General features: G+C 42.6%; 1 protein-coding gene across 1 annotated transcript in view; it reads left to right on the top strand.

Annotated features, from left to right (window-relative positions):
* The first annotated feature begins 7,613 nt into the window (after window positions 1-7,613).
* Window positions 7,614-18,688, top strand: part of LOC310873976 (long-chain-fatty-acid--CoA ligase 1-like) — a 44,705-nt gene continuing 33,630 nt past the window's right edge. The window contains exons 1-2 of the mRNA XM_083786606.1: window positions 7,614-7,707; window positions 10,737-10,809. The gene's annotated coding sequence lies outside the window, so the exon portion shown is untranslated. The remainder of the gene's footprint in view (window positions 7,708-10,736; window positions 10,810-18,688) is intronic.

Raw genomic sequence — 18,688 nt, 5'->3', positions numbered from 1 at the left:
AATCCTCAGTAGAGTATGGCGTATAAGGAAGATGCAATGGTAAAACTCTCAGGGACTCACACACAGAGAATGGTCGACAGGAGCCAGACTTCAAGTTGAAGGAGATAAAAGAGACTGAAGGAAAACAAGACGTTTATTATTGGTGGAGGCCGCTGAATATAAGGATGCTTTACGCTTAAAAACGTCAAGGTTTACTATGCGTTTTATTCTTGAAACTCAGCCATGTTTTCTCTCCATCGTGTGTACAGCTTGACCCCTACCCTCAGCCCTTGTCATGATGAGACCTCACCTACCCTGAATGACGTACGGAACCAGGAGCCCCATCCGAGCCTCAAGCCATTCTGACCAGGAGCCCCATCCAAGCCTCAGGCCATTCAGCTATACCTGGATCACATCTCTCTGATAATGGACAAACTGTGTGTTTGGCAGAGAATCTCCCTGAAACTATATGTTTTAGCACAGAAAGGCAGAGGGACATGTTACCATTCCTTAATACAGACAAGATAAAACCAGACAGAGAGAGGGAGTTACTATTCAGACAAGATAAAACCCAAGAAGTATAAGTACCATCTCCCTGACAGTTCCTAGTCGTCCTCCAAGTGGATGAAGAAGGCCCTATAAGAACGTCCTCACCAGAAGCTTGTTCAGAGTATTGAGACATTTTGTCAAATAGCTGCTTCGCCCAGACAATCAGGTTCATGGATGGTTCAAGAAAAAATATGTTTTAGAATTGCCAACAATCGAACATTCCTGACCTCAACTCCCTCACCTACCTTAATATTTCAGATACTACGCACAGTCGCACACTGGCACATGACACTTTGCATATGACGATTGCACACACAAACATCTGCACACTATCTAGGTACATAGTGTACACAGTGCAGTGTACACATACACATAGGAAGTAGCACACAGCACCTTAATTTAACTCAAAGTATGCTATGACTAATGTACATACTATTGTTGCTATTTATTATTTATTTGTTACTGTTATTATTGTTGCTACAATGCTTATAGGAACCAAAGAATTGTACTCTTTTGTGCTCGTATATAAGATGTAACAATAAAAATCTAGAATCTTGAATCTTTTCTTTTTATGTGTTCAAAGGTCACTTGATGTTTATGACTCAGTTTATGAGAGTTGCAGATCACAGACTGATGGTTTTAAATCATGCTTTGATCAGAGCTCACCTGCAAGTGAGCAAATTATCTTCTTATGGTGACACGAAGAGAGAACCATTTACAATGTAGGCATTTAGCTGTTCAATGGAAAGAACTTAGTTTTCTTAATGTTTTTTGTGGCTTTTGCCTTTATTTTATATTCATTTCTTTATGGAGGGACAGACAGTAGGCCGACAGGAAATGGGGAGAGAGATGGGGGGGAAGACATGCAGCAAAGGCCGCCAGGATCGGGAGTCGAACCCGCGGCACACTGCCAGACCGGATTGCCCGCCAACGTGCCGGGACCACTGAGCCATGGCCCAGGCCCAATGGAAAGACCTTTTGATTGATAAGATAAGTTTTGTTTTTGCCAGCTGGTACTCACACAACTAAAAGTTGTAAGCTACGCTTGTTTTGAGCAAACAAAGAGACAGACAGGTGGTCGGTAGAGCAACAATACAGAACAGTGTGTGTGTGTGTGTGTGTGTGTGTGTGTGTGTGTGTGAATGACGTGCCCTGTTCTTTAACAAGAAGTTCTGTTTGTTTATCTGTCTGATTGTACAGACGGTTTGTCTGATTCGACCCACTGACCTGTACTTGTACTGGCTGTCTGGTCTCCATAATAAAAGCACAAATTCAAATATTCATTTGTTTACTGATCATGCAATCATTTTGTGTCCAATTGTGAGCAGAGGAACGTGTTGTGATCTTGTGATTCAATAGGCATACTTTAAGTTATTTAGATATAGATATAGTAGTTATAAGTGCTTTACAAAACAAGGTAAAAAGAAAGTCAGTATGATAACCATGATAAGTAGCCTATGTAATTTAGTCATTCATTACCTTATGAAGCATTTGCAAATAAACCTGTTATAGACTGTGAATGATTCATAGGGGCCAGACTCATCACCTCACTATGCATGGGTTCATATGTTACCCACTTACCGTAGGATTTTGGTTTTGGTGGGAGGTGTTTAGAGAAGGCAAAAGGAATGCTCTGTTTCACTGGCCTTTATGTGGCTTAATGTGGCATCCTGTAACTCACCCATTCTTGAGATAAGGGACAAAACTTTTTTCAAACTGGATTTTTTTTTTTTTTTAAGATACATTCAAATCAAATGGATGTATTTGTAGACACAGGTCTCAACTACCAATATTGAGAAGGAACAGGTTTTTCGCATAACATTTCTTTCTAAAATGGGACATTTATGCACTTAATACCTGATTCATGTCAACTCCGTCAGACACACTAAAATATTTTTTAATTGAATTTGATAATTTCAACAATAATATAAAGTCCTCAGTTATCTTATACTGGCTTTCAGTAATCAAGTTAAGTAATACAATTATTTTAATATTGTTTTTTTCCAATATCACACTATTATGAAATATCCAATTTCTCAAATCCGTCATTTCAACCTCTATTTTCAATATTATAACATGAAAACCATGTAAAAAAAAAAAAAAATCATCATTACGTATCATTTCAGTTGGTGTTTCAATACATATGCACAAAATATTTAACATCGAATTTTCTATTTCTTTGGAAATTAACAAAAACATCACGGGACGAACGTCTGACGGAGTTGACGAACATCTGACGGAGTTGACAAGTTTAACTGATTTAGGTTCTAGACCACCTAGGATCTTGATTCTGATGACTAATCCCACATTTTCAAGGATGAGGAATACAGTGGTACTATTTATATTGGCCCTGTGACCATGGCAGCCATTTTCAAAATGGCCGCCACCTGCTGTTATTTTACAATAACTCAAGTTCTACACCACCTAGGATCTTGATGCTGGTGACTAATCATACATTTTCAAGGATGTGGGATACATTGGTACTATTTAGATTTGTCCTGTGACCATGGTAGACATTTTTAAAAATGGCCGCCAACTTTTTGTTATTTCCCAATAACTCAAGTTCTACACCACCTAGGATCTTGATTCTGGTGACTAATGCTACATTTTCAAGGAGGAGGAATACAGTTGTACTATTTAGATTTATCCTGTGACAAGTGCAGCCATTTTCAAAAATGGTGGACCTGCTATTATTTTACCAATTTAGTCAGGGAATATTATCAGAATAATGTCAAATCTGTGATTACATTTCTTACCAAGAATTTTTTCACCAATGTGTTTGTAAAGGTGTCTACTAACATATCCCACATTGGTTTCTATTGAACCACCCTAGGGGCATTTTTGACAGCTGCTGAAAGTTGGGTACCATACCAAGTGGCTATGGCCAAACTAGGGAGTCTATGGCCAAACTAGGGGTCAAACACCTTCGGCTAAATTCGGCCATATATCCACTGGCCCAAATGTGCTGACCTCATTTTGTGATGACGGCTATGGCCGTTTTCAGCCCAAGGAGTGTTCTTCGTGCATAGCTAATGCTTGGAATGCATTCAGAATCATGCAAACTCCCTAGTTTGACATGTCACATGCTACTTAAAGCATAATGAACATTTTGCCTTATATAGGTTGTTGATGGTACCCCAACTTTCAGCGGATATGTTAGTAGACACCCTTCCAAACACATTGGTGAAGAAAATTCTTGATAAGGAATTTATTACCAGATTGTATTAATAATCCCCTGACTAACTCATCTTCTAGACCACCTAGATCCGACTTCACCAACAGAGACCCGATTGACACCTAAACAACAAGTTTGGACAGCCCCACCAATTAGTGTTACGGAAAATAGCAAGTGTCTACCCTAGGCCCAGAGGGAGACACAGAACTTTGATGCGGCTCAAATGTTGCACGACTCCTCAAAAAGCTGCCACCAGAGATGAGAGCTGAATTCTGCCGCACAATGCTCTGCGGCCCAGGAGCAACCAACACCATGTTGGAGTTCTCTGAGTGGTTGAAGCACGAGTCCTAGCCATATAGCCTGTGCAAAGGCAAACACCTTGAAGACCTGCTTGAGGTGAACAGTGAGCAGTGAACAGTGAGCGAAAGACTGAAGACAGAAGATCTGCCTTCAGGACTATCAGGCAGGATGTGCAGACACTGAAGGCATCAGTGTCGTTCTGTGTCCCCAGCATGTCAACCAAAGCAATGTTACCAAATCAAAGGAGCCTTCACCTCAAGTCACCTGGGGCTGGGTGAGCAATCGTATCCTGTATCTAGCCTCACAACTAAATACAGACACTTGGCCAGACTGCCGTTTGAAAGGGTCAAACCCTTCATCCTGATTGGGGAAGACCACCCCACCTAATCACACCAACCGAACAAGTGAGGTTGGGGCCTCCAGGTGGGCCAGCAGCCATCTGCACAAGACTGGGCTGGACCCTGCAGGAAAGCAATCTCCAGCCAAGACAATGTAAGTTGACTATAACAGAGCCCCAGAACACAGAGCTCATGAGAAGGATGGAGAAACACTGGCAGGAGGCCACCAAGATACAACGCCACACTGCAGTGGCCAGTGAAGTCAAACTGTGCGTCTTGTGTACCTGAAAGGGACAAGTCAAAGGCCAGAAAGCCCACCTCCTTTTAATGTCCTGTCAGTAGCAACTCAACCTGCAGCTGAAATAAGCCCTGACCCCTCCCAGAGAAAGTTCATCCTTGAAAATGTAATGATTAGTCACCAGAATCAAGATCCTTGGTGGTCTAAAACTTGAGTTATTGGTAAAATAACAGCAGGTTGGTGGTCATTTTGAAAAACAATGGCCTCCATGGTCACAGGACAAATCTAAATAGTACCACTGTATTCCTCATCTTTTAAAAATGTATTATTAGTCGCCAGAATCAACATCCTAGGTGGTCTAAAACTTGAGTTATTGTAAAATAACAGCAGGTGGCGGCCATTTTGAAAAACAATGGCTGCCATGGTCACAGGACAAATCTAAATAGTACCAATGTATCCCACATCCTTGAAAATGTATGATTAGTCACCAGAATCAAGATCCTAGATGGTGTAGAACTTGAGTTATTGTAAAATAACAGCAGGTGGCGGCCATTTTGAAAAATGGATGCCATGGTCACAGGGAAAATCTAAATTGTACCACTGTATCCCTCATCCTTGAAAATGTAGTCTTAGTCACCAGAATCAAGATCCTAGGTGGTGTAGAACTTGAGTTATTGTAAAATAACATCAGGTGGCGGCAATTTTGGAAAATGGCTGCCATGGTCACCACGAGACAAATCTGTGATGGCCCTATAGCCAAAAATGTTCCTTAAGGCATGCTCTAACTGTGTGCCAAATTAGAATACGTCCCATTATTCAAAAACTATAACTTTATTGTTTTAGGAACACTTTTGTCAACTCCGTCAGATACATGTCAACTCCGTCAGACACAAAACCTGACGGAGTTGACGTCTGACGGAGTTGACAAAATGTCATTTGTTTTCATCTTAACCCTCTGTAGTACAATGTAGCCATTTTGTTTTTGCTTCATTTGTTAGCTAAACCTAACCCTAAACTAAAATAATAAACATTATTTTGGAATTCTTAACAAAGATCATAATAATGTCCTGACGGAGTTGACATGTAAAAGCTGTGACCACCCTGATATCAACATTGTTTGTTTAAAATATCAAACAATTGAATGCTTGTCAGACCAGGTGCTCCACTGTTGCAACAAATACAAACGGGACTTGGAAAAGGAGTCTTCAGGCTAAATCTGTCGACAATATTTTCTGATTAATTTAAGACTTTAAAAAAACCTGACGGAGTTGACGGGAGACGTGGGACACACATTTGATATGAGATAACTAATGGAAAAAATAAATTAAAATTATTGTGTATATTGTTTGCTATGTTGTTGACAATCTACTTTAATTTAGTATGTATATTTATGTGATTGTGACAGTATTAGACACTTTTTTAGCAGTTTGAAATTATGACCACTTGCTGGGGACAGGCTAAATACAGGCGTTTTTGGGTACAGTGCCTGCTTTTAACTAATTCAGATGGCATATGAAAACAATTATAATGAAATGAATGGCATAATAATGCACAACTGTATTACATGTAACTTTGCAAGTGCTTTTATTTTTATTAAATTAATTTATTTTTAACAATAATAAGGCTCTTATGTGTGGGACATGTTTTTTCCACTTTTGTCCCTCATCTCAAGAATGAGTGAACTGTTTCAACTTTCAAAGATATGTAGTTTATTTCTTTGGTCACCAGAGGGCGTCCTTCTAAAATACAATACACATGATATTTAAAAACAAGATTAAAGATACCAGTGAATAGTAAGATGCCAGGCTATGTCCACCCCACTGAGTCCAACCTACGCTAGACCGCATACCTGACAGTCATCCACTGTTATGTAAAATGAGTGATACAGGACCTGGAATAAATACAAATAATTTAAGAGCTTAATAAAATGTCATCTTTGTAATTTTATTTTTCTGCCTGTGTGCTGTTTCTAGGTGAACTGATACCAACAGTGATTACACATTCAATAAGAATAAATACATAAATAAATAAATAAAAATATATAGTACCCTAGCAGTGGTAAAATACACTGGTCAACAGTACGCCTACATCTTATGAAATGCATTTGGAAAAAGACCCCAAAACCAAAAAAGTAGTCCAAGTCCATAGCAAAACATGATTAGTATAGTATTAGCCTACCCTTGTTTTATTAAAAATTGCTGAACAAAAACGTGAATGAATGTGTTGAATGTGTATACTGTAGGCATGTATGCAGGAAGCACTCTGGGATTCCTTGTAAATTAATAGAATAGTGCAATACAAATGTCATTATTGAAGTAAGTAAGCAAGCAAGCAAGAAAGTGTGTGTTTTAAAGTGTACTACTACCTTAATGTCTATGCAGTCTGCTTAATTATTAAATCCATGGTAATAAAGTACCATGTGTGGTGTGTTGCCATGTCCCTTTAGTATACGCGAATTCGGGCTTGTTTTTCAGCTTGTAAATTATTTGTAGAAAGATGGGTTGCTGTTTTTTGGGCTTGTCATAATGTTGTTTAAACCAATCAGTGTTTCATTTTCAAGTCAAGGACCCCGAAATGAATATATATTTGTCTGCGGACCCCCATATATGAAAACATTTTAGTGAGACCCCCATATATGAAAACATTTTATGCCAGCTAGCTATAGGGAGTGTGGGACCCCCATACAAGATTTGTGTTGTTATTGTTAAAATGTGTATTCCACATTTTTCAAAATGTCTTCAATTTTATATATATTTTTTGTTGAAAATAGCAGATTTCAATCAATCAATCAAGCTCGGGCTTGATCGATTGATTGATTGATTGATTGATTGATTGAAAATGTTATTATTCACAGTATGTAGAACATACATTTCAAACGTCAATACAAAACTGCTACGTGGATAAAAACCATACAAAGACCTGTTTACATCAGGGTCCTCCATTTTCAATTAATCACTTCTTTTGGGCTTGTTTTTCATAGACGTGGTTGCTCATTTCTCTCCCTCTCTCTCTCTCAAACCTGGCAACAGTGTTTCAGCGTGGTGCACGGTGGTGGTGCTGGTGGTGGTTAGACAAATAGACAGACAAGACAACAGGCAGGAAGACACTGGCTGCAGCCAAGGCAACAGGTTGGGAAAAGTTGTTTTTATTATGTTTTGTGAATGCGTGCCTAGCTGTGACTGTCTGTCTGCAGGTTATACGGGCTTATAACACTAACGTACGGTGGCAACGCACGTTTCGTTCAATGAATGAGCGCTTCTGTGCGCGCGTGTGAGTGTGTGTGTGTGTGTGTGTAGGAAAACTGCAGACCTACAAGCTCACAACGCGTGGCATTCGCGACGCGTTGTGAGCTTGTAGGTCTGCTGTTTTCGGTGTGTAACGTCATTGGTAAATATAGTATCTCACTATCTCTCTGTCTGGTCTGGAGTCAAGACTGTTGTGTGACTCAAGTCAACACTCACTGCCAGTCACAGTCACACTATTTCCAAAAGGCGTTCATTCATTAATTCATAACTGTCTGTCTGCACTCAAAAGTTATAGTTTTAAAACTAAATGCCACCGTTTCACCATGCAGCCAGCGTGAATATATTAATAGGCTACGATTTGTTTTAGTTTGCAACGTGTAAAGATCCGTTTTAAAGCGTTTTCGTTCTGAAGAAAGTTAAAGAACATGTTTTCCAAAGAAAGGGAACTCGTTTTGTCTTTTTAAGCTGCAAGGCAGTCTCACTTCCAGTCAGAGACACGTGTGTGTGTGTGTGTGTGTGTGTGTGTGTGTGTGTGTGTGTGTGTGTGTGTGTGTGTGCGTGCGTGAGATAATCTCAATTCATTTCAATTCAAAGTGTGGCTTTCTTCTTGGCAAGGCATATTGTCCCTAGGGACATTATTCCATTGAACATGCTGTTCAATGGACAGGTTTATTAGATACAGTTTTTTAAATAACGTAGCTGTCATGAAATCAGGCTGCTTGTCTTAGAGAGAGAGAGAGAGAGAGAGAGAGAGAGAGAGACACACACACACACACACACACACACACACACACACAGAGAGAGAGCGAGAGAATGTATAAATCCTCCTTGGGGTCTTTAGAGTGCAGGTTTCGAGGTGAAAGGTTACTCGTGTCTGATTGGCTGCCAGTGATGAACCCACCAACTTAGCCATTCCCCCTTCTCCCTCTCCCTCTCTCTCTCTCTCTCTCTGTCTGTCTCTCTCACTCAGTCTCTGACACACACACACACACACATTATATTTTAACCCAGCTGATCAATGAGTGATGGAATGGTATGTGACTTGTGTGTATTATTAGATGAGTGGACACTAGTCATGTACAGAGGGGGATACATTTCTTGAGTAGTGGTGGGGGGGGGGGGGGGGGAGTTCTAACTCTAATCCATTTAACTGAATTATTTATTAATTGCCGATCCCTATTTTGGGTGGAGTTGTTCGGATACCGAAAAATCGGAGAAGCTGCCAATACTGCCTATCATTCTGGTATCGCTAAGTATGCCAGTCTCTTCCCCGGGGGGGGGGGGGGGGGGGGGGGGGGGCACGCAGCCATTACTAGTCTATTAGCAACAACACTAAGTCTCCTCAGATCCTGTCGACCCTTCACAATCCCAATGCTGCACATTTTACCCAGGTTATTAACATAAAATAGGTGTAACTTAACATTGTGGGAGAGAGCAAGGCAGTGAGTGAGCGAGATAAAAAAGGGCCGAGAGTGATGGGGGGTGACTGACGCCTGACGTTCAGTTGGAGCTTGGAGGCCCCCCTGAGGGTGGAGGCCCCCCTGAGGGTGGAGGCCCCCCTGAGGGTGGAGGCTCCCCTGAGGGGTGGAGGCCCCCCTGAGGGTGGAGGCCCCCCCTGAGGGTGGAGGCCCCCCTGAGGGTGGAGGCCCCCCTGAGGGTGGAGGCCCGTTTCAATCGAAACTGGTGAAACATAGCTAAGGCCTCCTATGTGCACGTCCCTGCTCAGGGGCACTCATTGCCATTCTGGCAATTCTTGCCACGGACATACAAAATGAGTGGGCAATAATATTACCAGAAAAACATAACGAGCTAGCCCTGAATGACCATAACAGGTCTGTAACTCGGCCTGAGAGTGTTCAAATGTAACCATAGTGGACCCTTTGTCGAGCTCAGACACGCACCCTCTGTAGACATTTTTAAATCTCAACTCAAGACTCACCTCTTCACTCTTGCTTTTAGTTGAGTTTTACTATGCACGTTCCTACCCTGCCCTGACTGATTTGCTGCATGTGGTGTTTTTATTTGTTTTTATTTATTTTATGTTCTTATATTCAATTTTGTTCTTTGCCATTGTTCTATCATTTTAACTACTTGTGTTTTATTGTATTATATTGTTGTGTCCTCTGTGTGAAGCACTTTGAGCTGCATTTATGTATGAAAGGTGCTATATATATAAAGTTTATTAAAGTTTATTATTTGTACCCTTGTCTATTTGGTTCAATTTGTACACTCGGAGTGCAAATAAAACATTATTTTGAGAACCACCAGTACTAGTTGGACTCCTAATATGCCATAGTGTCGTAGTAGTAAGTAAGTGGCATACATCATGTTCTGAAGAAAACCTGGAGACTTGACAGTCAGTAACTGGGTCTTATGATCAAAATAAGAACATTATTAAAAAAATCACACCTGTGTGAACTGAGTGGTGCAACTCCCCCCCTCTTTCTCTCATTAGCAGGCAACAGTGCAGCACTCTCTCTCTGTTTCTGGCACAACAGCGCCTACTGGTACTCATAGTCACATAGGTTAACACGGACATTGCTGTTCTTTGGAGTGGTTGCACCACTCAAAAATCGAATAAAAAAATATGCCACGGACAAGACCAAGGCATTTCCACGGACTCATCCGTACACATTTCCATGATCATTTTACAGTAATCAATTAGTTTGTCCCTGAACCCCACTTTGAGAACCACTGTTTAATAATTACACAATGGTATTGGATCTGTACTCAGTATCGAGTCATCTGAATTGATATCGGAAAGGAAAAACTACTCTCTACACACGCGTACACGTCGTACGTACACGTGCACACGTACATACACGTGCACACACACACACACACACACACACGCACGCACTCGCTCCTTTAATCACCAATGCACTTTCTCTGTTTGTTTGTCTCAGGTCAAGTCAGGTTTTCTATCTGAGGCCGTCCAATCCTCCTGTACCGTCTCGCACGGGGTCATCGGTCACTAGGGGAGAGGTGAGTCTTGTGATCTTGTTGTAGTTAGGTTGCAGATCGGGGTGTGCAATTATTTTTCCCAAGGGGCCAAATGAGAAACGGAACATATTGTGGAGGGCCGGGCCCAAAAGGCGAAACTAAATTCTGAGTAATATACAGTAATTATTATATACATTTCTATATAAAAAGCAGTAAATGGCATTGTTTTGACAAGCTGATGAGAGTATATATTATGTTATTATTAGGCAATGAAAAATTGAGGTTGCCTTTCCAAAAAATTCATTTATTCAATAACATTTTCCAAAACAATGGCAACGGGTTGTCAAACACACGCAATTCACGGCAGGAAAGTTGCGTGTACGTGAATAAAGGTGCTTCAAAATAAAAGCTATGCAGTCCACGCATTAGGACGCTTAAAATTAGAAAGTACGCTTTATTTTCTAATTTCCGTAACCTTTCACGGGCCGGTCAGAGTCAGCCGTATAATGCCCAGGTCTGATGGTCTATTTTTTGGGCGAGGACACACGTCGTAGGACAGTGTATGAATTCACCCCAAGTCCCGCCCATGGTTGTGCCCCTCTTCGCACCCATTGGTTGCTGACTGTTTCGTGGTTGGACAAAAATCCTTTTTCTCCACCCACTACCATTGAAATAACGTGTTTTTCAGTTGCTTCGTATTGATATTCTGTGCGTTCAATTCTTATTTTAAACTTGGTGTTAGTAAAAAGGAACATCACAGGTGCAGCATGGTGATTGGGCATATCATGTTTATTTTTGGTTTTTTATACAGATACAGATATTATACACAATGGATGATCTTCCAAAGTCTGTTTTCACAACTGAATGACTAGCTGACTACACAAATTAAATGTAGAACATTTTGACCTTTTGATTTGGCTTTTGTTCTAGACTAGAGGTACTAGACACTTTTGATTTATATTGAACTCATTGATGATTTCTTTTTAATTTTTCATATATATTTTTTGCTGGTGAAAACCGTTTAAATAATTTGGATTATTTTGAGAACGATCCGATACCGATATGGATGGATGGCAACCGCAAGGTTGCCAGTTTGAACCTGGGCTCCCCCAGAGTCAGTGTCGAAGTGTCCTTGACCAAGACACTGAACCCCTAATTGCTCCTGATGTGCTGGTTGGTGCCTTGCATGGTTTCCGCTGCCATCGGTGGTGTATGAATGGGTGAATGTAATGCACAATCTATGTAAAGCTAAAGCGCCTTGGATAAAGGCGCTATTATATAAATGCACCATTTACCATTTAGCATTGATGGATTGCACCTCCTTACAACAAACCAGTTAGGCCAGTCCACACAAATGAAACTCCTTGCAACTGCCATTTAGGGATAACGGTTGCAACAAGTATAGTTGAATGGAATTTGGTGTCAACCAGCCTTTAGACGCACAACACGGTTTCCACCGAGACATTGACGAAATTACAGTCCTAAGATAAGATGGTATTAGAGAAGATGGTGATGTGCTGCTGGACTGAAGACCTTTCACTTCTTTTGAGATGATGTCTACATGACACAGTCGATCAGCTCTTTCTTAACCGGCTTATGGCCAGTGCCGTAATTGATGTAATGAATCATTAAGGACGAGAGCCCCAGAGCCGAAGAGTTCGATCAATCCTCAAGGGGGCCCGTTCCCCCCCCGCAGCCCCGCCTCCCCCCCCCCCCCCCCCCCGCCACAGCGGAGAAAAAATAAGTTGTTTTCGCTGGTACTTTTAAAGCAGCTTCTATAGGCCAAAACTTTCAGGAGTGATTGATTGATTGATTGATTGCGCGGTGGCAGCAGGCAGCCGGTCACTCAGGGGAGAGAGAGATGCTGAATCACTTTTGGATTGGACTGTAAGGTAGAGTCCTTGTTGTGAAGGGCAGCAGAGCAGAACACAGCTACTACCAGAGGACTGTAAGGTAGAGTCCTTGTTGTGAGGGCAGCAGACCAGAACACAGCTACTACCAGAGGACTGTAAGGTAGAGTCCTTGTTGTGAGGGCAGCAGACCAGAACACAGCTACTACCAGAGGACTGTAAGGTAGAGTCCTTGTTGTGAGGGCAGCAGACCAGAACACAGCTAGTACCAGAGGACTGTAAGGTAGAGTCCTTGTTGTATGGGCAGCAGGGCAGAACACAGCTACTGTAGTACCACAGGGGATTGTCATTGGCCATAGGAGGCCAGGCTCTAAAGTGGTTTATCTGTAAACGGTTTTGGCTTGGTCCATTTCTTAGGTGAGTTATTGTTGGAGAAACTTTTCCCGCAGGTCGTATATGGAGAGACATTGACAATACCTTACCTACGTTTTCAAAGAATTTGTTATGCAAATTATGATGTAATGAATTGTAAAATAAGAAGAACATTTAATTGTGTCCAGTGTTTTTGATGCATTTTCGGTTAATTTCACAGTCCTATTTTGGAGTCAAATTCAATATAGTACTGTGTCTGTATCCAGTTATCAGCCAGTGTTGCCATGTCTGCTTATTAGAAGCGACTTTGGGCTTCTAATAAGCTGGGAAGTTAGTGGAGGCAGAGCAGCCTTTTGATGCAGTTGAGGTATTGTGTCATCCACATGGTTGACTGATACAGTATAGCATGTAATTCTCAACCAAATGGACCCTTGCGGGGTCTGTGACCTGGAGAGTGATCTACAAAATACAAATGGAACCAAATGGACTTGCCTTTTTGAATGATTGCATACTTTAATAGTAACTTTAATGTAAACGGCATGTGGTACGGTCAGACATTAAGGCTAAAAGCATAACACGAAAAAGTCCTGCATGGGGACTTTGTTTCCAGTGTGGTCCTGGTATTCAATTAATCAAAAAGGCATCACAAATTAACACGGTATAAATACATGTCATCAACTCGTACAAAAGTACAAAAGAGAAAATGAATACATTATATTTACCTCCCATATTTTCAGGCCAATTTTGAAAGAAACTTGTGTTACACATCCTTTAACCCATTTTGGGTGGGAACCCCTTTTCGTGTTTTAAGCATTCTGTTCTACTTTAGCTATTGAAAAGTAGCAGATCTACAAGCTCATATCGCTCAGAGCTTGTAGGTCTGCTATTCTTTTAAAGTCGTGAAAATGTGGCGCAAATCTTTGAATATCATTTTATTCTTTCAGAGCGAACGTTTTTAACTAAGATATTGGCTTCTGGGGGGTCCCTGGAACTACATATTTTGAGATGGGGGTCCGTGGCCCTATAGAGATAATTCTGGAAATGGAACTACATATTTTGAGATAATTCTGGGGGTCCTTGACATGAAATAGGTTGAGCACCACTGACATAAAAACTGTCAGGATTTAGAAGGCATTCGTAGAATCGTCCTCTGGTCTAAATAGGTTAATTGGTGTCAGGAGAGGACATTCCACATTTTGGTGTCAGAGAATGAGAACTTTCCCACGTTTGTTCTATATTTGGGTGGTACCATCATGGTCGCTCCTCTATATTTGGGTGGTACCATCATGGTCGCTCCTCTATATTTGGGTGGTACCATCATGGTCGCTCCTCTATATTTGGGTGGTACCATCATGGTCGCTCCTCTATATTTGGGTGGTACCATCATGGTCGCTCCTCTATATTTGGGTGGTACCATCATGGTCGCTCCTCTATATTTGGGTGGTACCATCATGGTCGCTCCTCTATATTTGGGTGGTACCATCATGGTCGCTCCTCTATATTTGGGTGGTACCATCATGGTCGCTCCTCTATATTTGGGTGGTACCATCATGGTCGCTCCTCTATATTTGGGTGGTACCATCATGGTCGCTCCTCTATATTTGGGTGGTACCATCATGGTCGCTCCTCTATATTTGGGTGGTACCATCATGGTCGCTCCTCTATATTTGGGTGGTACCATCATGGTCGCTCCTCTATATTTGGGTGGTACCATCATGGTCGCTCCTCTATATTTGGGTGGTACCATCATGGTCGCTCCTCTATATTTGGGTGGTACCATCATGGTCGCTCCTCTATATTTGGTTGTTACCATCATGGTCGCTCCTCTATATTTGGTTGGTACCATCATGGTCGCTCCTCTATATTTGGGTGGTACCATCATGGTCGCTCCTCTATATTTGGGTGGTACCATCATGGTCGCTCCTCTATATTTGGGTGGTACCATCATGGTCGCTCCTCTATATTTGGGTGGTACCATCATGGTCGCTCCTCTATATTTGGTTGGTACCATCATGGTCGCTCCTCTATATTTGGGTGGTACCATCATGGTCGCTCCTCTATATTTGGTTGGTACCATCATGGTCGCTCCTCTATATTTGGGTGGTACCATCATGGTCGCTCCTCTATATTTGGGTGGTACCATCATGGTCGCTCCTCTATATTTGGTTGGTACCATCATGGTCGCTCCTCTATATTTGGGTGGTACCATCATGGTCGCTCCTCTATATTTGGTTGGTACCATCATGGTCGCTCCTCTATATTTGGGTGGTACCATCATGGTCGCTCCTCTATATTTGGGTGGTACCATCATGGTCGCTCCTCTATATTTGGGTGGTACCATCATGGTCGCTCCTCTATATTTGGGTGGTACCATCATGGTCGCTCCTCTATATTTGGGTGGTACCATCATGGTCGCTCCTCTATATTTGGGTGGTACCATCATGGTCGCTCCTCTATATTTGGGTGGTACCATCATGGTCGCTCCTCTATATTTGGGTGGTACCATCATGGTCGCTCCTCTATATTTGGTTGGTACCATCATGGTCGCTCCTCTATATTTGGGTGGTACCATCATGGTCGCTCCTCTATATTTGGGTGGTACCATCATGGTCGCTCCTCTATATTTGGGTGGTACCATCATGGTCGCTCCTCTATATTTGGGTGGTACCATCATGGTCGCTCCTCTATATTTGGGTGGTACCATCATGGTCGCTCCTCTATATTTGGGTGGTACCATCATGGTCGCTCCTCTATATTTGGGTGGTACCATCATGGTCGCTCCTCTATATTTGGGTGGTACCATCATGGTCGCTCCTCTATATTTGGGTGGTACCATCATGGTCGCTCCTCTATATTTGGTTGGTACCATCATGGTCGCTCCTCTATATTTGGGTGGTACCATCATGGTCGCTCCTCTATATTTGGGTGGTACCATCATGGTCGCTCCTCTATATTTGGGTGGTACCATCATGGTCGCTCCTCTATATTTGGTTGGTACCATCATGGTCGCTCCTCTATATTTGGGTGGTACCATCATGGTCGCTCCTCTATATTTGGGTGGTACCATCATGGTCGCTCCTCTATATTTGGGTGGTACCATCATGGTCGCTCCTCTATATTTGGGTGGTACCATCATGGTCGCTCCTCTATATTTGGGTGGTACCATCATGGTCGCTCCTCTATATTTGGGTGGTACCATCATGGTCGCTCCTCTATATTTGGGTGGTACCATCATGGTCGCTCCTCTATATTTGGGTGGTACCATCATGGTCGCTCCTCTATATTTGGGTGGTACCATCATGGTCGCTCCTCTATATTTGGGTGGTACCATCATGGTCGCTCCTCTATATTTGGGTGGTACCATCATGGTCGCTCCTCTATATTTGGGTGGTACCATCATGGTCGCTCCTCTATATTTGGGTGGTACCATCATGGTCGCTCCTCTATATTTGGGTGGTACCATCATGGTCGCTCCTCTATATTTGGGTGGTACCATCATGGTCGCTCCTCTATATTTGGGTGGTACCATCATGGTCGCTCCTCTATATTTGGGTGGTACCATCATGGTCGCTCCTCTATATTTGGGTGGTACCATCATGGTCGCTCCTCTATATTTGGGTGGTACCATCATGGTCGCTCCTCTATATTTGGGTGGTACCATCATGGTCGCTCCTCTATATTTGGGTGGTACCATCATGGTCGCTCCTCTATATTTGGGTGGTACCATCATGGTCGCTCCTCTATATTTGGTTGGTACCATCATGGTCGCTCCTCTATATTTGGTTGGTACCATCATGGTCGCTCCTCTATATTTGGTTGGTACCATCATGGTCGCTCCTCTATATTTGGGTGGTACCATCATGGTCGCTCCTCTATATTTGGTTGGTACCATCATGGTCGCTCCTCTATATTTGGGTGGTACCATCATGGTCGCTCCTCTATATTTGGGTGGTACCATCATGGTCGCTCCCTCAGTGGCTTTAGTGTTGTGGCCTGTCTGTGGGTGTCACTCACTTTGTAGTAGTCAGACAGGTGGGCACTAAAGGCCTATTCATAGTCTGGATTTTCGGTGGTGATGTGACCACCGCTCCGGTGGTGAGCTGACCACCGGAGCTGGAATAACGTTGAGCGGTGGTGAGTAAAAACAGAGAGAAGGGCTGGAGCGGTGGCGGTGGTTTGCTCTTCACAGCGGCTCGTGACATCATGTTGTAGTTCGGTGGTCACCTCACCACCGAAAATCCAGACTATGAATGAGCACTCTGGATATTTTAACCCATTTAGACCATGAGGACCAGATTATACAAAATGTCTTTCCAAATCCTGACAGTTTTCTGAAAAACTTATCAGTGTGGTGCACTGGTGCTCAAACCTTTTCATGTCAAGGACCCACAGTATTATCTGTATTTGGCCGCGGACCCCCATCTGAAAATGTTGTTTTAGCCAGGGACCCCCATCTGAAAATGTTGTTTTAGTCAGGGACCCCCATCTGAAAATGTTGTTTTAGTCAGGGACCCCCATCTGAATATGTTGTTTTAGCCACGGACCCCCATCTGAAAATATGTTGTTTTAGCCAGGGACCCCCATCTGAAAATATGTTGTTTTAGCCACGGACCCCCATCTGAAAATATGTTGTTTTAGACAGGGACCCCCATCTGAAAATATGTTGTTTTAGCCAGGGACCCCCATCTGAAAATATGTTGTTTTAGACAGGGACCCCCATCTGAAAATATGTTGTTTTAGCCAGGGACCTCCCAGAAGCAAAGATATGAGTTAGAAACGTTCACTGTGAAAGAATATATATTCAAAGATTTGCATACATTTTACGAGATTTCTTTTTTGCAGATCTACAAGCTCGTAGCGCGGCACTCTGTGCCACGCTATGAGCTTCTAGATCTGCTATTTCCTTTTATGAACAAGCACTCTTTGTTAAACCCCAGCTGCTTGGCATGCAGTTCCAGCTTTGGCCAGTAGGGTTGGGTGGCTTCAACGTTTCCCAGCCACTCTGGGGGCTTGGTGTGCAAAAATGGAACCAAACGGAGCCGTTACTCTCACTACTGAGGACTTCACAGTATATAGATTAGATTGTGACTCCCCAGATATAAAGCAATGTGTCACGTAGGGGTCTGTGGTGTAATGCATTATGAAACTGGGGGTCCTTGAATTTTAATATGAAGAGTTCCGTTCGATCTAAAGAACGAGGGCTCTGTATTTTTTTTTCCTTTTTTTATTGTTAAACAAAATGACTGACATAAGGTCCCTGCAAAGTGCAAACTGCTGCGTTCTGCAGAACTTTAGCTGCGTCCGACCGTGTCCAGTCTCTGCAAAGACCTTTAGTCTGCCAGGCCAGCTCATTATGTCGTGCACTTATGTGACAACAGAGCTGTCTTGAGCACCTGTTACACACACACACACACACACACACACACACACACACACACGCACGCGCACATGGGAACTGTACACCTGGCACCTGCAGGCTAACTGTATTACCCATGCAGAGAAAATGTGTTAAATGACATAGTAGGACCATGTTCGACCATCTAATTACGTAGTTATGTGATCTTTCTGAGCTGAACAACATGAACAATGGAGGCTATATAGTGTTACTGGAAGGTACAGTGTTCTCATTCCTTCCCGTACGCGTCGCTCAACATGTCTTTGCCAATGTAAGCAAGCGGCCAGCGCTATACCCAACCGTG

Source organism: Protomyctophum parallelum (genome assembly GCF_964188405.1).
Source record: "Protomyctophum parallelum genome assembly, chromosome: 16".
NCBI lineage: Eukaryota > Metazoa > Chordata > Actinopteri > Myctophiformes > Myctophidae > Protomyctophum > Protomyctophum parallelum.
Note: the sequence above shows the minus strand (reverse complement) of the source record. Positions and strands in the feature narration are given on the sequence as shown.